The 15,896-nt window shown below is 39.5% G+C and overlaps 1 pseudogene; it reads left to right on the plus strand.

Annotated features, from left to right (window-relative positions):
* The first annotated feature begins 12,981 nt into the window (after nucleotides 1-12,981).
* LOC101616552 lies at nucleotides 12,982-15,541 on the plus strand (annotated as a pseudogene).
* The last annotated feature ends 355 nt before the right edge of the window (nucleotides 15,542-15,896 follow it).

Raw genomic sequence — 15,896 nt, forward strand, 5'->3', positions numbered from 1 at the left:
GAAGCCCAATCATCTGTAGCTAGGATCCACATATGAGAGAGAACATGTGGCGCTTGGCTTTCTGGGCCTGGGTTACCTCACTTAATATAATCCTTTCCAGATCCATTCATTTTTCTGCAAATTTCATAACTTAATTTTTCTTTACCACTGAGTAGAACTCCATTGTATAAATGTGCCACATCTTCATTATCCACTCATCAGTTGAGGGACATCTAGGCTGGTTCCATTTCCCAGCTATTATGAATTGAACAGCAATAAACATGGTTGAGCATGTAGTTCTAAGGAAATGGGACGAGTAAGACCCTATTGCTGTGCTCCGATCGTGCGTCCCCCAGGTCGCTGAGCCGTGTTCTGATCGTGTGCCTCCAGGCCCGCAGCCCCTGTGCTCCAATGGTGTGCCCGCCTCCGCAGGTGCCTCTGCACTCCATAGCACGTTCAGTGGGCCCAATCCCACAGCAAGGGCCACACAAGCCCAGACTGAGTCTCTCACTAGTGGGAGCTCAGGTGCCATCCCCTACCTGTCTGTCTCCGGCCATCCCCCACTCCTCTGTGGTGGGGGATCACAGACTGTTTCACGGTCCCAGTGTTCCCAGCCAGTTTGGGCAGCTTTAGGGCTTGTATCTCAGTCCCCCTCCAAGCTCTAAGACAGGCAGCTTTGACAGCATTACCACTTGGGAATTCAGGCAACTTTGGTGCCCCTGTCAGACAGTAGATAGGCGGCTTTAGCAAGTGAGAGCCAAAGTCCAGGCTGCTTGGCAACTGCCCCAAGCTGCCTCAGATTCCCATTGTGCTAGAGCCTAGGCTGATCCACCCACCTATCTGCCCATACACTGTCATGGGTAGACCACAGCACAAAAGAAATGCCATGAAAAATCAAATGCAAGAAAATCCAGGTAGATCACCCAGTCCTACAAGGAATACATCTAACCAAAACATAGAAGAGTCGTTAGGATCAGAACATCAAATGGAACCTATGAGCAATGCAATCCTGACCAACGTACTGCTAGAACTTGCAGGAAAGCAACAGAGGCCCAATAATCATGTGGATGCTACCATCACTAAGCTAGAAAAAATTGATAATAGAATGGAAGAAGTTCAAAGAGATTTAATAGATGTGAGGGAGAGAGAAAAAAAAATAGGACCTTAAAAATCAGCTGGCCACACTAAATGAAGACATAAAGAAATGCAAGGATGAATTCCAAGAATCATCAAGAAAATCAGAAAATGATGTGAAAAGGGAGCTTGACAAAGTGATGGAAATAATGTATAGAAAAGTAGTAGAAAATGCAAACTTAATTGAACAAGTCCAGAACTCTCTAGAGGCTCTCAATGTAGTTTTAATCTGGATTTCCCTGATGACTAGGGATGTATAACACTTTTTAGATGTTTATACGCCATCTGTATTTCTTCTTTTGAGAACTCTCTATTTTGTTCCATAGCCCATTTTTTAATTGGCTTGATTTATTTCTTATTATATAACTTTTTGAGTTTTGTATATCCTAGATATTAATCCTCTATCAGATATATAGCTGACAAAGATTTTTTCACACTCTGTAGGTTGCCTCTTTGCTTTATTCACAGTGTCCTTTGCAGTACAAAATATTTATAATTTCATGAGGTCCCAGTGGTTAATCTGTGGTTTTATTGCCTGAGCAATTGGGGTTATGTTCTGAAAGTCTTTGCCCAGGCCAATATGTTGAAGGGTTTCCCCTACTTTTTCCTCTAGCAATTTTGGAGTTTCACTTCTGATGTTAAGGTCTTTAGTCCATTTGGATTTAATTCTTGTGCATGGAGAGAGAGAAGAATCTATTTTCATCCTTCTACACATATATATCCAGTTTTCCAGCACCATTTGCTGAAGAGGCTGTCTTTTCAACAGTGAGTTTTTTTGGCATCTTTATCGAATATCAGGTGGCTATAGCTACCTGGTCTTATATCTGTGTTATCTATTGTGTTCTCTATTCTGTTCCATTGATCTACATGTCTGCTTTTGTGCCAGTACCATGCTGTTTTTGTTACTATGGCTCTGTAGTATAGGTTAAAATCAGGTGTGGTGTTATCTCCCACCTTATTTTTGTTGTTCAGTATTATTTTAGATATTTGATGTTTTTTGTGATTCCAGATGAATTCTTTGATTTTATTTTTCTATTTCCATGAAGAATGCCTTTGGAATTTTGATAGGGATTGCATTAAATATGTATATTGCTTTTGGTAAGATTGCCATTTTCACAATATAGATTCCTCCAATCCAGGAACAAGGGATGTTTTTCCATTTCCTAGTGTCTTCTGCAATTTCTCGCTTTAGTGTTTTATAGTTTTCATTGTAGAGATCCATTACATCCTTGGTTAGGTTTATTCCAAGGTACTTTATTTTCTTTAATGCAATTGTGAATGGGAGTGACTCTTTGATTTCAGCCTTTGTGTGTTTGTTGTTAGCATATAGGAATACTACTGATTTTTGTGTATTTACTTTGTATCCTGCTACAGGGCTGTAGGTGTTTATCCGCTCTAACAGTATGCTGGTACAGTCTTTAGGGTCTTTTATATATATTTCAAGTCATTCGCAAATAATGATAACTTGATTTCTTCCTTTCAAATTTGTATCTCTTTTTATGTGTGTCTCTTGACTTATTGCCATGGCAATGACTTCCAGTACTATACTAAATAAAAGTGGGGACGGTGAACACACTTGTCTTGTTCCTTATTTTAGTGGAAAAAACTTCCAGCTTTTCTCCATTTAGTAATATGTTGGCTGTAGGCTTGTCATAAATAGCCTTTATTATATTGAGATTGTTCCTTCTATTCCCAGACTCTGTAGGACTTTTATCATGAATGGATGCTGGATTTTGTCAAATGCTTTCTCTGCATCTAATGAGATGATCATAGGATTTTTGTCCTTCAGTCCATCTATATAATGTATTACATTTATCGGTTGGCATATGTTAACCCATCCCTGCATCTCTGGGATAAAGCCTACTTGGTCAGGATGAATTATCTTTCTGATATATTCTTGTGTTCTGTTTGCCAATATTTTGTTCAGTTTTTTTGCATCTATGTTCATGAGGGAGATTGGTCTGTAATTTTCTTTTTTTGTTCTATCTTTGCCTGGTTTTGGTATCAGGGTGATGCTGGCCTCATAGAAGGAGTTTGGTAGAATTCGTTCTTTTTCTATTTCCTGGAAAAGCTTAAGAAGCAATGGTGTTAGCTCTTCCTTGAAGGTCTAGTAAAATTCAGCAGTGAATCCATGTGGGCCTGGGCTTTTTTTAGTTGGGAGATTTTTGATAACTGTTCAGAACTCCATACTTGTTATAGGTCTATTTAAGTGAATAATCTCATCTTGGCTTAATTTAGGTAGGTCATATAAATCAAGGAAATCATCCATTTCTTTCAGATTTTCATACTTTGTGGAGTATATGCTTTTATAATATGTCCCTATGATTTTTTTGAACTTTTCTGGCATTTGTTGTGATGTTACCTTTTTTTTTTTTTTTAAATTTATTTATTTGAGAGCGACAGACACAGAGAGAAAGACAGATAGAGGGAGAGAGAGAGAATGAGCGCGCCAGGGCTTCCAGCCTCTGCAAACGAACTCCAGACGCGTGCGCCCCCTTGTGCATCTGGCTAACGTGGGACCTGGGGAACCGAGCCTCGAACCGGGGTCCTTAGGCTTCACAGGCAAGCGCTTAACCGCTAAGCCATCGCTCCAGCCCATGATGTTACCTATTTCATCTCTAATTTCTTTAATTTGTGTCTCTTCTCTCTTTCTTTTGGTAAGATATGCTAAGGGTTTATCAATCTTTTTTGCCCTTTCAAAGAACCAAGTCTTTGTTTCATTGATTCTTTGGATTTTTTTGTTGTTGTTGTTTTGTTTTGTTTTGTTTTTAGTTTCTATTTCATTAATGTTTGCCCTAATCTTTATTGTTTCTTCCCTCTACTGATTTTGGGTTTGCCTTGCTCTTCTTTTTCCAAGGTTTTAAGGTGAAGCATTAGGTCATTTACTTGTGATCTTTGTAATTTCTTAATATAGGCACTTAAAGCTATAAATTTGCCTCTTAGCACTGCCTTCATTGTGTCCCAGAGATTTTGGTATGTTGTGTTCTCATTATCATTTGACCTATAAATCTTTTGATTTCCTTCTTGATTTCTTTATTGACTCATTCATCATTTAGTAATGTGTTGTTTAATTTCCATGATTTTGTGTATGCTCTATGGATGCAAGGAATTATTTCAATTTTCCTATATTTGTTAAGATTTGCTTTGTGTCCTAATATATGGTCTATTTTAGAGAATGTTCCATGTGCTACTGAAAAGAATGTATATTCTGCAGCTTTTGGATAAAATGTCCTGTATATATTTGTTAAGTCCATTCCTACTATGTCCTCATTTAGTCCAGATGCCTCTCTGTTTATTTTTTCCCAGGATGACCTGTCAATTGACGAGAGTGAGGTGTTGAAGTCACCCACTACCATTGTGTTTGGTGTTATCTATCACCTTAGTTCTAATAGCATTTGTTTGATGTCATTGGGGGCCCCCATGTTAGGTTCATATATGTTTAAGATAGTAATGTCCTCCTGTTGGAGGGTGCCTTTAATCAATATAAAGTGACCTTCCTTATGTTTCTTAACTAATGTTGGACTGAAGTCTACCTTGTCAGATATTAGGATAGCAACCACTGTTTGTTTTCTAGGCCCATTTGCTTGAAACACCGTTTTCCAACCTTTCACCCTAAGATAATGTCTATCCTTTGTAGAGAATGAATTTCTTGGAGACAAAAAAATGTAGGATCCTGCTTTTTAACCCAGTCTGCAAAACTATGCCTTTTGGTTGGGGCATTGAGGCCCTTGATATTAAGAGATATTATTGAAAGGTGTGTATTCATTTTTGCCATTGTTTGTAGTTCTTCCGGTTTTACGTCTGCTCTCTTGTGTTAACTAGTATTTCAGTATTGTTTGTTTTTTTCCCAGTTCCTTATATGTGTGCTTTTCTTTTTCTTCAGCATGGAGGATTCTTTCAAGTATTTTCTGTCAAGCTGGTTTTGTCTTCAAATACTCCTTTAGCTTACTTTTGTCATGGAATGTCTTTATTTCTCTGTGTATTTGAATGGATAGTTTTGCAGGATAAAGTAACCTTGGTTGACAGTTATCTTTCAGGACTTGGAATACCCATCCATGCCCTTCTGACTTTTAAAGTTTGTGTTGAGTAATCTGCTGTAATCCTGATAGGTTTGCCTTTCTAGGTAACTTGATTTTTCTCTCTGACTGCTTTCCCCCCCCCCTTTGGTTTGTGTGTTTAGTGGTTTGATTATAATATGATGAAGAGAGGTTCTTTCCAGGTTTTATCTGGCTGGTTTTCTAAAGGATTCCTGTATCTGCATTGGCATTTCTTTCCCAATTTGAGTGAAGTTTTCCTCTATGGTTTTGTTGAAGATGCCTACTATGCCATTGGAGTGAAATTCTTCTCCTTCTACTATGCCCTGAATTCTTATGTTTGGTCTTTTCATAGTGTCCCAAATATCTTGAAATTCCTACTCATACTTCCTATTAGTTTGTCTTTCTCTTTGTTGGACTGTATTAGATCCGCCACCTCATCTTCTAGCTTAGATATTCTGACCTCTCCTTCATCCATTCTACTGGTGAGATTTTTTACAGAGTTTTATATTTCATTAACTGTGTTCTTCATTGCTAGTAATTCTGCCTGGTTTTTCTTTATTATTTTTATTTCTTTATTTATGCTAGTATTGGCCTCTTTATTTCATTAAATTGTTGTTCTGTGTTTTCTTTGATCCCTTTGATTTCCTCTTTCATTCCTTACATTTTTCTTTGACTTCTTTGACCATATTTTTAATCATTCTTTTGAAATCTTTCTCAGGCATTTCCTCTAACTCATTCTCAGTGGATGTCATTTCTGATGCATTACTACATTTTGGTGGATTCATTTTGTCTTGATTTTTGGTGTTTTTGTGTTATAATGTATATATTTTTGCATCCTGGATTATTTAATGATTGGATTTTCTAGTTAGCTGGGTATTATTAGATGTATCAGACAATCTGATGTTATATAACTTCAGGGTAGGAGCTTAAGGCATTCATTGGCTGTGTGTCTCAAGACTCTCAGAGTATCTACAAACGTGACCCTAGGTGTTGGGTTTGCCTGCTATGAGAGTATTCAAGTAGGCTGAGTGGAACAAAATACAGGCAGACTCTAATATTTAACTAAAGAATGTACAATTTATGTGAAAAACAGCTCAGAATATTTATCCAAAAGTAGGTATTATGACAACCAGATCCTCTAACTGTCTCTTAGGGTGTGTGGTGTCCCACCCACACCCTTAATCCTGACAACAAGGAGATTAAGATTTCTGATCTGTTGAGGGTTCCAAGTCAGCTTGTGTCCAGGTGAGACCCTTTCCTGGTGTAATCCCAGTTACCTCTGCTCCTGCCTGGGTCCTGCTGTCGGTTCAAGTTAGTGTGGCCGGGTCCCTGGACTACGGCTCTGTTCACTGGAGCTGGACACTGGAGGTGGGTGAGGGGAGGTTGCTGATGCTGCTCTAGTTCTCTTGCTGTTCCCCATGTTCTTCTACCTTGTGATCTGCTCCTCCGTTGTTCTCTGTCGCTCTCCCTACACGTTTCTTGAGTTTGTGGAAAACTCTAGTGTGATTTGAAGTTCCCCTCACTGGGCTTTTCCTGTGGAACTGCCAGAGCCACTTCTGCTGGCCCGTGAAGGCTCTGGATGCTGTGGATCTCTCCTACTTCTCTGCACATTTTAGTAAAAGTGTGTATTTTGCTGAGTTTTTTTCTGTCTTTTTATCCCCTAGGCTGCTTTGGTGTGGTACCTACACTGCCATCTTAATCGGAAGTCTCCTCATTAATTCTTAGATCAACCCTGTAAGTAGAACATTATTATTGGTCTCATTTTACCAAAGGTGAAAACAAGGGTCATGAGATATTATTTACATATAAAAATAACACAGAGATATAAAATGATGGAGCTTGGGTTTGAACCCTGACAATGTAACTCCAGATTCTTTTTTTCCATGTATTGGTATAAGTACTCTAAATTGTCAACCTGAGTGGCTGAGTATTTACTTAAGAAGAATTCTGTTGGTGGGCAGGATTTAATGAATGGGAGAACCTTCTGCTAGAGTGAACAGTATCTTACCATGGTCGCCCAGATACCAGGAAGTCTTAGGGAAAACCAGTCCTGTTTTCCCTGTCTACCTTCACTCCTTGTTAGTTTGTGTATCTACACTGCTCCTGCCAATGAGGGATGACTTTCAAAACAACTGTCTTTAGACTTCTTACATGGGCTGAAAACCAGTAGCTCTCCAGGAATCCTCAAAGTCTTCACTTCCAGATTGGGACTACTGAGCCATTGAGCCTCATGGACTGAATAGCTACCATGTTCTCTGACACCCTAGCATGCAGACAGCAATTTTTGGAAAGATTATCCTCTTCTTGGTAAACCAATATAATCCATCCCCTTTGTGATACATATTCATTCTATCAGCTCTGTTGCTCTGTAGAATCCTAATACAGTCATTATCCTGTGTTGTGAATGCCAAACAACTTTACTACCTTTTATTGTTCTTGCTACATTTGGAATTCCATCAAATTGAGTTGAGCCAAATATAGCTAATCCCTTCCAGCCAGTGATGTCTCACCATCACTAGCTAAATTAAGAACTTGTTCCATGATTAAGGCAGAACACAAATTTTGTTTACTGACAGATCTATGTGCCAATCAAAACTCATGTGATAGAAAGACTTCAGAGCACTTGGCAGTGCTGAACAAGGCAGTTGAAATTTTTCTAGTATTCTTTCTTTGTCATCCTTGTTGAAAGCAGTAACATAATGGTGCTGCTCCAAATGATAAAATTCCACAAACCTTCCTACATTTTATTGTTTAAATATGTCAGTGCAAAGATGGTAAAGCTGAGTAGGCACAAACCGCCTAATTTTTGTGTATGTATGTGTGCATGTGATGATATAAAACCACTTCAAGTATCATTCATTACGGGGTATCCACTTTTTTCTTTGTTTTCTTTTATTTTCCTTCTTTCCTCCTCCTCCTCCTCTTCTTCTTTTGAAACAGAATCTCTCACTGGCCTGGAAGTATATAAATTAGACTGGATGGCCAGCATTCCCAAGGATCTTCTTGACTCTCTACCTCCCCCATGCTGTGATGACAAGGATGTGCCACCACACCTGGCATACTGACAAGAGTTCTTGGGATCCAACTCATGTCTGTGGGCTCATGAGGCAAATTTAACCCCTGAGCTATCTCGCCAACCATCAAAATACCTCATTTTGTCAAATGTTAAAGATTTCTCTGAACCAGATTAATGTTTTTTTTTTAATAATTTCTTCACAACTTTTACAAAATAAATAGCAGTACAGAACACTAAGGTAATGTCTTCAATCTGGAAGAAATATTCTATATAAAAAAATCTAAGTTACATAAAATTTCATCTCCTGGTGCATACCATTATTTTTTTTTTTTTGTAAATGAGTTATAATGTTGAGCCCTTGGGTATCCACTTTCTATATCACTTAAATATTGCTTACTGATTAGAAAATGAAGCATCTTTTATTCCAGATGAACATTTATGAAGCAGTTTATAACTGAAAGCAACTATCAACAGAATTCTGAGGGCTGGAGAGATGGCTTAGTGGTTAAGTGCTTGCCTGTGAAGCCTAAGGACCCCAGTTAGAGGCTTTATTCTCCAGGACCCATGTTAGCCAGATGCACAAGGGGGCACTCATGTCTGGAGTTCTTTTGCAGTGGCTGGAAGCCCTGACATACCCATTCATTCTCTCTCTCTCTCTCTCTCTCTCTCTCTCTCTCTCTCTCTCTCTCTCTGTCTCCTTCTTTCTCTTTCTGTTTGTCGCTCTCAAATAAATAAATAAAAATTTTAAAAAAGAATTCTGCTAATAGAAACTACTTACTTATGAAACACATAAAGTTTCTTTATAAAATCACTCTTTGAGTGGTCTGAAGCCAGAAGCCTATCTTTACTCCTTACTTGAAATACACTGGGAAGCTTTGATTTGTTTTTGTTACAAAATACTTCATTATTTCTATGAAAAAAAATATATATAAAGATCTTTACACAGAAGCCCTTTTTGTGAGTACTCTTTTATGGAAAGTTTATTTTTCATGGCTGTACAAAATCTGGTTATGTAGAGCACCAAGCTCTCATGTAACTTGGGGATTTCTCATGGCTCAGGGATTGTATGCACGTTTCTACTGTTTAATGGTAACCCTTCAGATAGTCAGCATTATTCTGCTACTTTTCATTTTAATGAACACAACTGTAGGTCTTCAAAATATAATTTTGAGTTAATATTACTTGAGTTTTTTTTTCTCATGACCTTTCAACCACAAATGTCACTGCCTCTAACTAGATTAAGCTTCAGTATGAAAATATTGTTTGTAATAGTAGAATATAATCACTAAATATATTCTGGAACAAATATTCTATTTTTGAGATCTAACAGAATTTAATTCATAATATTTCTTTCCTCAACCAAAGTGCTATTTGCATTTAGCTCTCCCTGTAAAGAGAACATTCAGTATATAACAGTATATCACAAGTACATCCTTCTAAGAATTTTATGACCAAATGTTCTAAAACAAAGCAGAAAATCTCGTAAAGTGAACATCATAGCAAAGAATATATTTAAAATAAAAGTATTATTGTGAATCTCAAAATCATAGTCAAGGCGTTTATGACTCATGGCACATTTGCACATTATTAAAATAGATATGAATGTATGTGAATAAGTATATGTAGAAGATCCATGTGACTAGGCTAGACACAGAGCCCAGCTCCAGGCACAGATGGCAGCAAACACAGGGTAAACTCAAGACTCATCAAAATGACAAGAAGAGAAAGACCAAGGCTTATCTATCAAACCAGCTAGGGCTCAGGGAATATTGCAGAGGTAATTGTGGAGAAAATAGAAGTGCAGTTCTCACTACTAGTGAGAGTAACATTTCCCTGGAGATGGTGGACTTTGTCCCCCTGAGACACTGAGGAGACACAAGAGTCATCAAAGTAAAAAATTAAAAGTCTGTTGAGGGGCTGGAGAGATGGCTTTGAGGTTTAGGTGCTTGCCTGCAAAGCTAAAGGACCTCAGTTAGATTCCCCAGAACCCACATAAGCCACATGCACAAGGGGGTGCATGCGTCTGGAGTTCTGGAAGCCCCAGTGCACGCATTCTCTCTCTCTCTCTCTCTCTCTCTCTCTCTCACTTATTCCATGCTATAAGAAGCCAGTTATTTTTATATCCTGTTGGTTCTATATTATTTTTATATATACACTGATGCTTTCTTTTCACTCCCAGAGCAAGCATTGAGCAAGGATCAGGTGTTCTGCAACTAAACTCCCCAAAATATAAATTGTGTAACATGGAAAACCTTTGAAAGAGCATCAAATATTTGATCAGCCATAAAGATGGCCACCTTGAAAATAATCTCTAAATATAAGGAATTTCATAAAACAAGAGATTAGAATTACTTTGTGAGGTCTTCTAGAAAGTGATGACCCTTGTCTAAAAATTTCCATATGAAGATTTTTGGGTTCAAATGAAGATTTTTTTTTCTAATATTTACTTCAGAAAAGATATTCTCTATTATTCCATATATTTGAGCACAAATTATAAATATGAAAACTTATTAATTGATTACATAATTTGAAGGTTTCTTCTCTAAGAGTCTGATTTTAAGAAATATAAATCTATTTAATTGTCAGATCTGTATGTTAAAATATCATGTAAAGTTTTTAAGAGGATTTATTTGGAGGAGGAGGCTGGAGCAAAGACATTTTGGGTGGGAGAAGGAAAAAGAAGACCTCAATACTTTACTGTTACAACCATATTTTTTTTTCAGTAAGATTCAACATTTTCTTGAATATGGAGCAATGGATCGCTTTGAGATTCAACTCTTGATAACACTCGATATGCCACATTAATACTATTTTTTACTCCCTTAGGGTAAGATTTGTTCAAATAAAGGAAATCACAAACTGTCCTCCCTATAGCTATAGTATTATTTCTCTTTTTAGTGTATTAGTTGGTATGCTTTTACTTGCCAATCATATCAACCTTGGAGAGGAGGAAAATGTCCTACTAATGATTATGAAAAGGATATTCAGCAGTATCGTTTCTTAAAAATTACAGGCATTACTAAGCCTTATTTTCCTGATTCTTAAAGTGCTGTTATTTCCACTAAGATATTTTGATTTCTTGTAACAGAGAGATTCTGCCATAATAATCAACATGATCTGAGTGACACAGACTGAGCAGAAAAAGAAACAAAAATCATTTTAATTTCAGAAAGGAACAGACATAACATGAGGTAGGATTTATTTCATTTAGTGATGTTTCTTACACTCAAACAAAGTTTTACCATGACTTTGGTAAAATTGGTCAAATATGTAAGTATCTCATTATTAACACCTTGTTTAAAAATTCCTGACCCTACTTTATCTTGAATAATCTCTTATAAAAATTTCCTCATTGAGTAATGACAATGTTTTTGTTAAAGATGAGTGTAGAGTTTAAAGGCTAATCTAATCAAATCAGTGAAACATAGTTCTTATTTTGTAGAAAAAAAAATAAATTCATCCATAAAACTCTGCCATTGATGGTCCATTGGAGGGAAAATGTAAAATTTAATAATATTCAGAATGCTCATTATAGCACTCATATCATTAGCTGGGAGAAATCTAAGAGGCTTTTTTTCCATTTTCAGAATGTTTTATTCTATTAAATAGCCAGAATTATTTTATCTTAATCATTATTTATTGCTATATTTTGTTCCTTATTATTCTTATACCTCAAAAGTATGTGAACATATTAGACAAAATTCATATGCTAAGCATGTTGCGCATTTCAACACTAATTGTCATGTTAGAGCCATCTGCTAGCATAATTAGACACTACAGTCCAGTAGTTGTCCAGCTGTTGCTATCATACAGTGCATTCAGTAGTCCAATAGACTGACACTGAAATGGCAAAAGAAATCAAGACAGCTGTAGGTTTATACAGTTGGGAGTAGGCAATGCTGCCATATTAGCTATTTACTATCTTAATATCAATTGAAAAATTGTCCTTTAGTCTATGTGGCAAATTAGCCTATGCTGCAGATTTATAATGAGTGGTTGTTTTTCCATTAAAGTTTTCACAGAATTATAATTACAACCTGTTGTCTTTCTGCACTATGTATAGGCTAGCATATTTCTGTAGACCAATGTAAATGAAATCCTTCCAACTTTTAACACAACTCATTTAATGCATCTATGACAAACCTTGCTTATACAAACCTGTGTAAGTAAAAACACTGTATGTATAACAGTCTCGGTAAACAAAAAATACTAATCAATCATTGAGTATCATATATAACATGATATTGAACATAATCAGGAAGTTTTCATTTGTTAAGTCCCTTTGACTTTCTTTTTTATTGGAAGTGGATACAGGGTACATAAAAATATGGGAAGTAATAAGACTCGGTGCAATTGAAGTCTCAGTCAGGGCTACCATTCTAGTCACAACTGAACCACATATCGTAGTAGTATCAGCAAATGAGATTAACTCCCCATACCATTGTCAATAAGCTTCCCCAGGAGGTTCAGTGGAACCACAGCTATGTCTGCTTCTAATGGCACATGTTTATGTTTGAAGAAAAAAATCGCCCCTGCCCCTCTCCCTTCTCTCTCCTCTTCCCCCCCTCCAGGGTCCGAGTGTCCCAGCGCCCCACGGCCCGGAGCCGCAGCTTCCCTCCCTCCCTTCCTGCTCCTCGCTTCACTCACCTCCCCCCCATCCCCACCACCACCCCCGCCAAGTGAGGAGGAGCCGGAGGAGAGGGAGATGGCGGCGGCCGCCTGCACCCGAGGTGCCGCGGTGCCGCTTTGAGGAGCCTGAGAGATCCATGGAGGCTTCACAGGAAGACGCGGCGGTGGAGGATGGGCCTGCAGGCCGAAATCCTGAAGGCTGACATGACAGATTCTAAGCTGGGTCCAGCTGAAGTCTGGACATCCAGGCAGGCTCTGCAGGACTTGTATCAGAAAATGCTAGTTACTGAGTTGGAATACGCTTTAGACAAGAAAGTAGAACACGATCTCTGGAATCATGCCTTTAAGAATCAGATCACAACACTACAAGGCCAAGCAAAGAATCGAGCAAACCTGAATCGGAGTGAAGTTCAGGCAAATCTTTTTCTGTTCCTAGAGGCAGCTAGTGGCTTCTATACTCTGTTATTACAAGAACTGTGTAGTGTTTGATGTAGATTTGCCATGCCATGTGAAGTCTTCCCAACTGGGAATTAGCAATAAACAGACGCATACAAGCGCCATAGTGAAGCCACAGTCTAGCTCCTGTTCCTGTATCTGCCAGCACTGCTTCATCCACCTTGGAGACATTGTTCCATATAACTCACCCCTTCTTGTGGGCCGGCTCCAGGTCACCAGCATAGTCCATAGTGGGAGCTGGTGATGCATGACATTGGAGGACCAGAACGGGGGCTAGCTCGATACGGAAACCAGATGAGCCAGGCAGAGTCCTTCTATAGGCATGCAGCTCAGCTTGTCCCCTCCAATGGTCAGCCTTACAATCAGTTGGCTATCTTAGCTTCCTCCAAAGGAGACCACCTGACCACCATTTTCTACTACTGCAGAAGCATTGCTATGAAATTCCTTTTCCCAGCTGCCTCCACTAATCTACAAAAAACAATTTCTAAAGCACTGGAAAGCCGGGATGAGGTGAAAATCAAATGGGGTGTTTCCGACTTCATCAAGGCCTTTATTAAATTCCACGGCCACTTATACTTGAGTAAAAACCTGGACATGTTGAGCCCTCTTCGAGAGAAATTGGAAGAAAAGTTTAAGAGACTGCTCTTCCAAAAAGCTTTCAATTCTCAACAGTTAGTTCATGTCACTGTCATCAACCTGTTTCAACTCCATCACTTTTGTGACTTCAGCAATGAAATGGAGGAGCATAGTTACAGCCAAGATGAGCAGCTATGCTGGACACAGTTGCTAGCCCTCTTTATGCCTTTTCTTGGCATCCTGTGCAAGTGTCCTCTCCAGAATGAGTCTCAGGAGTCCTACAATGCCTATCCCTTTCCTGCAGTCAAGGTCTCCATGGACTGGCTGAGACTCAGACCCAAAGTCTTTGAGGAGGCAGTGGTGGATGAAAGACAGTACATTTGGCCCTGGCTAATTTCTCTTCTAAATAGCTTCCATCCCCATGAGGACGATATCTCCAGTGCTAATGCTACACCACTTCCAGAGGAGTTTTAATTACAAGGATTTTTGGCTTTGAGACCTTCTTTCAGGAGCATAGATTTTTCCAAAGGCCATCAGGGTATTACAGGAGACAGAGGGACAGCAACGATGGATACAACAGCAGCGTTTGATCGTCATTGCAACCTCCTGTAATGCAGCAGCAGGCTCTGGAGAAAAAAAAAAAATGAAGCCTTTTCCCATGGAGCCATATAACCATAGTTCCTCAGAAATCAAGGTCCCAGAATTCTACTGGGATTCCTCCTACAGCATGACTGATAGCAGAGCTCTAATGGCACAGCAAGCATGGGCTGCAGGAGCAAAGGGTCACCAGTCTTCTGTCCATAGCAGGATCCTGTGCCCAGGATGCCATTTGAGGATCCTAAGAGCTCCCCTCTGCTTCCTACGGACCTGTTAAAGAGTCTGGCTGCCTTGGAGGAAGAGAAAGAGCTGATTTTTTTTCTAACCCTCCTGATTTTTACCCAGCTCTGCTGGGTCCTCTCGCCTCTCTTCCTGGATGACGCCTCTTTAAATCCTTATTGGAGAAACCTTCAGAGCTTATGTCACATTCATCCTCTTTCCTGTCCTTCACCGGATTTTCTCTCAATCAGGAAAGATACCCAAATAACAATGTGTTCAATGAAGTATATGGGAAAAACTTGACAACCAACTCTAAAGCAGAACTCAATCCTTCAGTGGCCTCCCAGGAAACATCACTGTACTCCCCTTTTGAAGGGACTCCATGGTCTCCATCACTTCCTGCCAGTTCAGATCATTCAACACCAGCCAGCCAGTCTCCTCATTCCTCTAACCCAAACAGCCTTCCCAGCTCACCTCCAACACACAACCATAATTCTGCTCCATTCTCTAATTTCGGATCCTTCGGGACTCCAGATAGTAGGGATAGGAGGCCCGCAGATCGGTGGAAAACTGATAAGCCAGACATGGGTGGGTTTGGCGTTGATTATCTCTCAGCAAATCGTCACCTGAGAGCAGTTGGCATCAGGCTAGTACTCCAGGTGGCAACTGGACAGGCCACAGCCCCTCCATGGAGTATTCCTCCGCTGTCCTCATGGAAAGCCTAAAGTCTATCTGGTCCAGTTCCATGATGCATCCTGGACCTTCTGCTCTGGAGCATTTGTTAATGCAGCAAAAGCAGAAACAGCAGCGGGGACAAGGCGCCATGAACCCTCCACACTGAGGCCACAGTAGCAACCTTGGGAATGAAGGCTCCATAAACCATGGCATGTTGGGTTTGCAGGACTGGTCCACACAGTCCCCTGCAGGTGGCAGCCCTCTTGTCTGTATCTTGCTGTGGAGAGGGTGTAAGTATTCCACCAGCCCGCTCAGTTTACACAAAATATTCGCAGTGCAACAAAAAGAAAAATCCATCAGGAGCTCTCCGTCCCCTCCCCCCCCTGGGGGGGCTTTCTGGAGGGAGAGGAACTGCTGTTTGTCTCACTCAGTTACTGATGTCACCGCCTCTCACCTTCTCCAACATGCATGCCCCCAGCCACATGGGAAGTGAAAGCTGAGAAGGGAAGGCAGATGGGAGAAGCCAATGGGAACTTCTCAGTCCTATTTTTCCTCTTTGGGGAATAAAATAGGAATCC

Source organism: Jaculus jaculus, chromosome X (genome assembly GCF_020740685.1).
Source record: "Jaculus jaculus isolate mJacJac1 chromosome X, mJacJac1.mat.Y.cur, whole genome shotgun sequence".
Lineage (NCBI taxonomy): Eukaryota > Metazoa > Chordata > Mammalia > Rodentia > Dipodidae > Jaculus > Jaculus jaculus.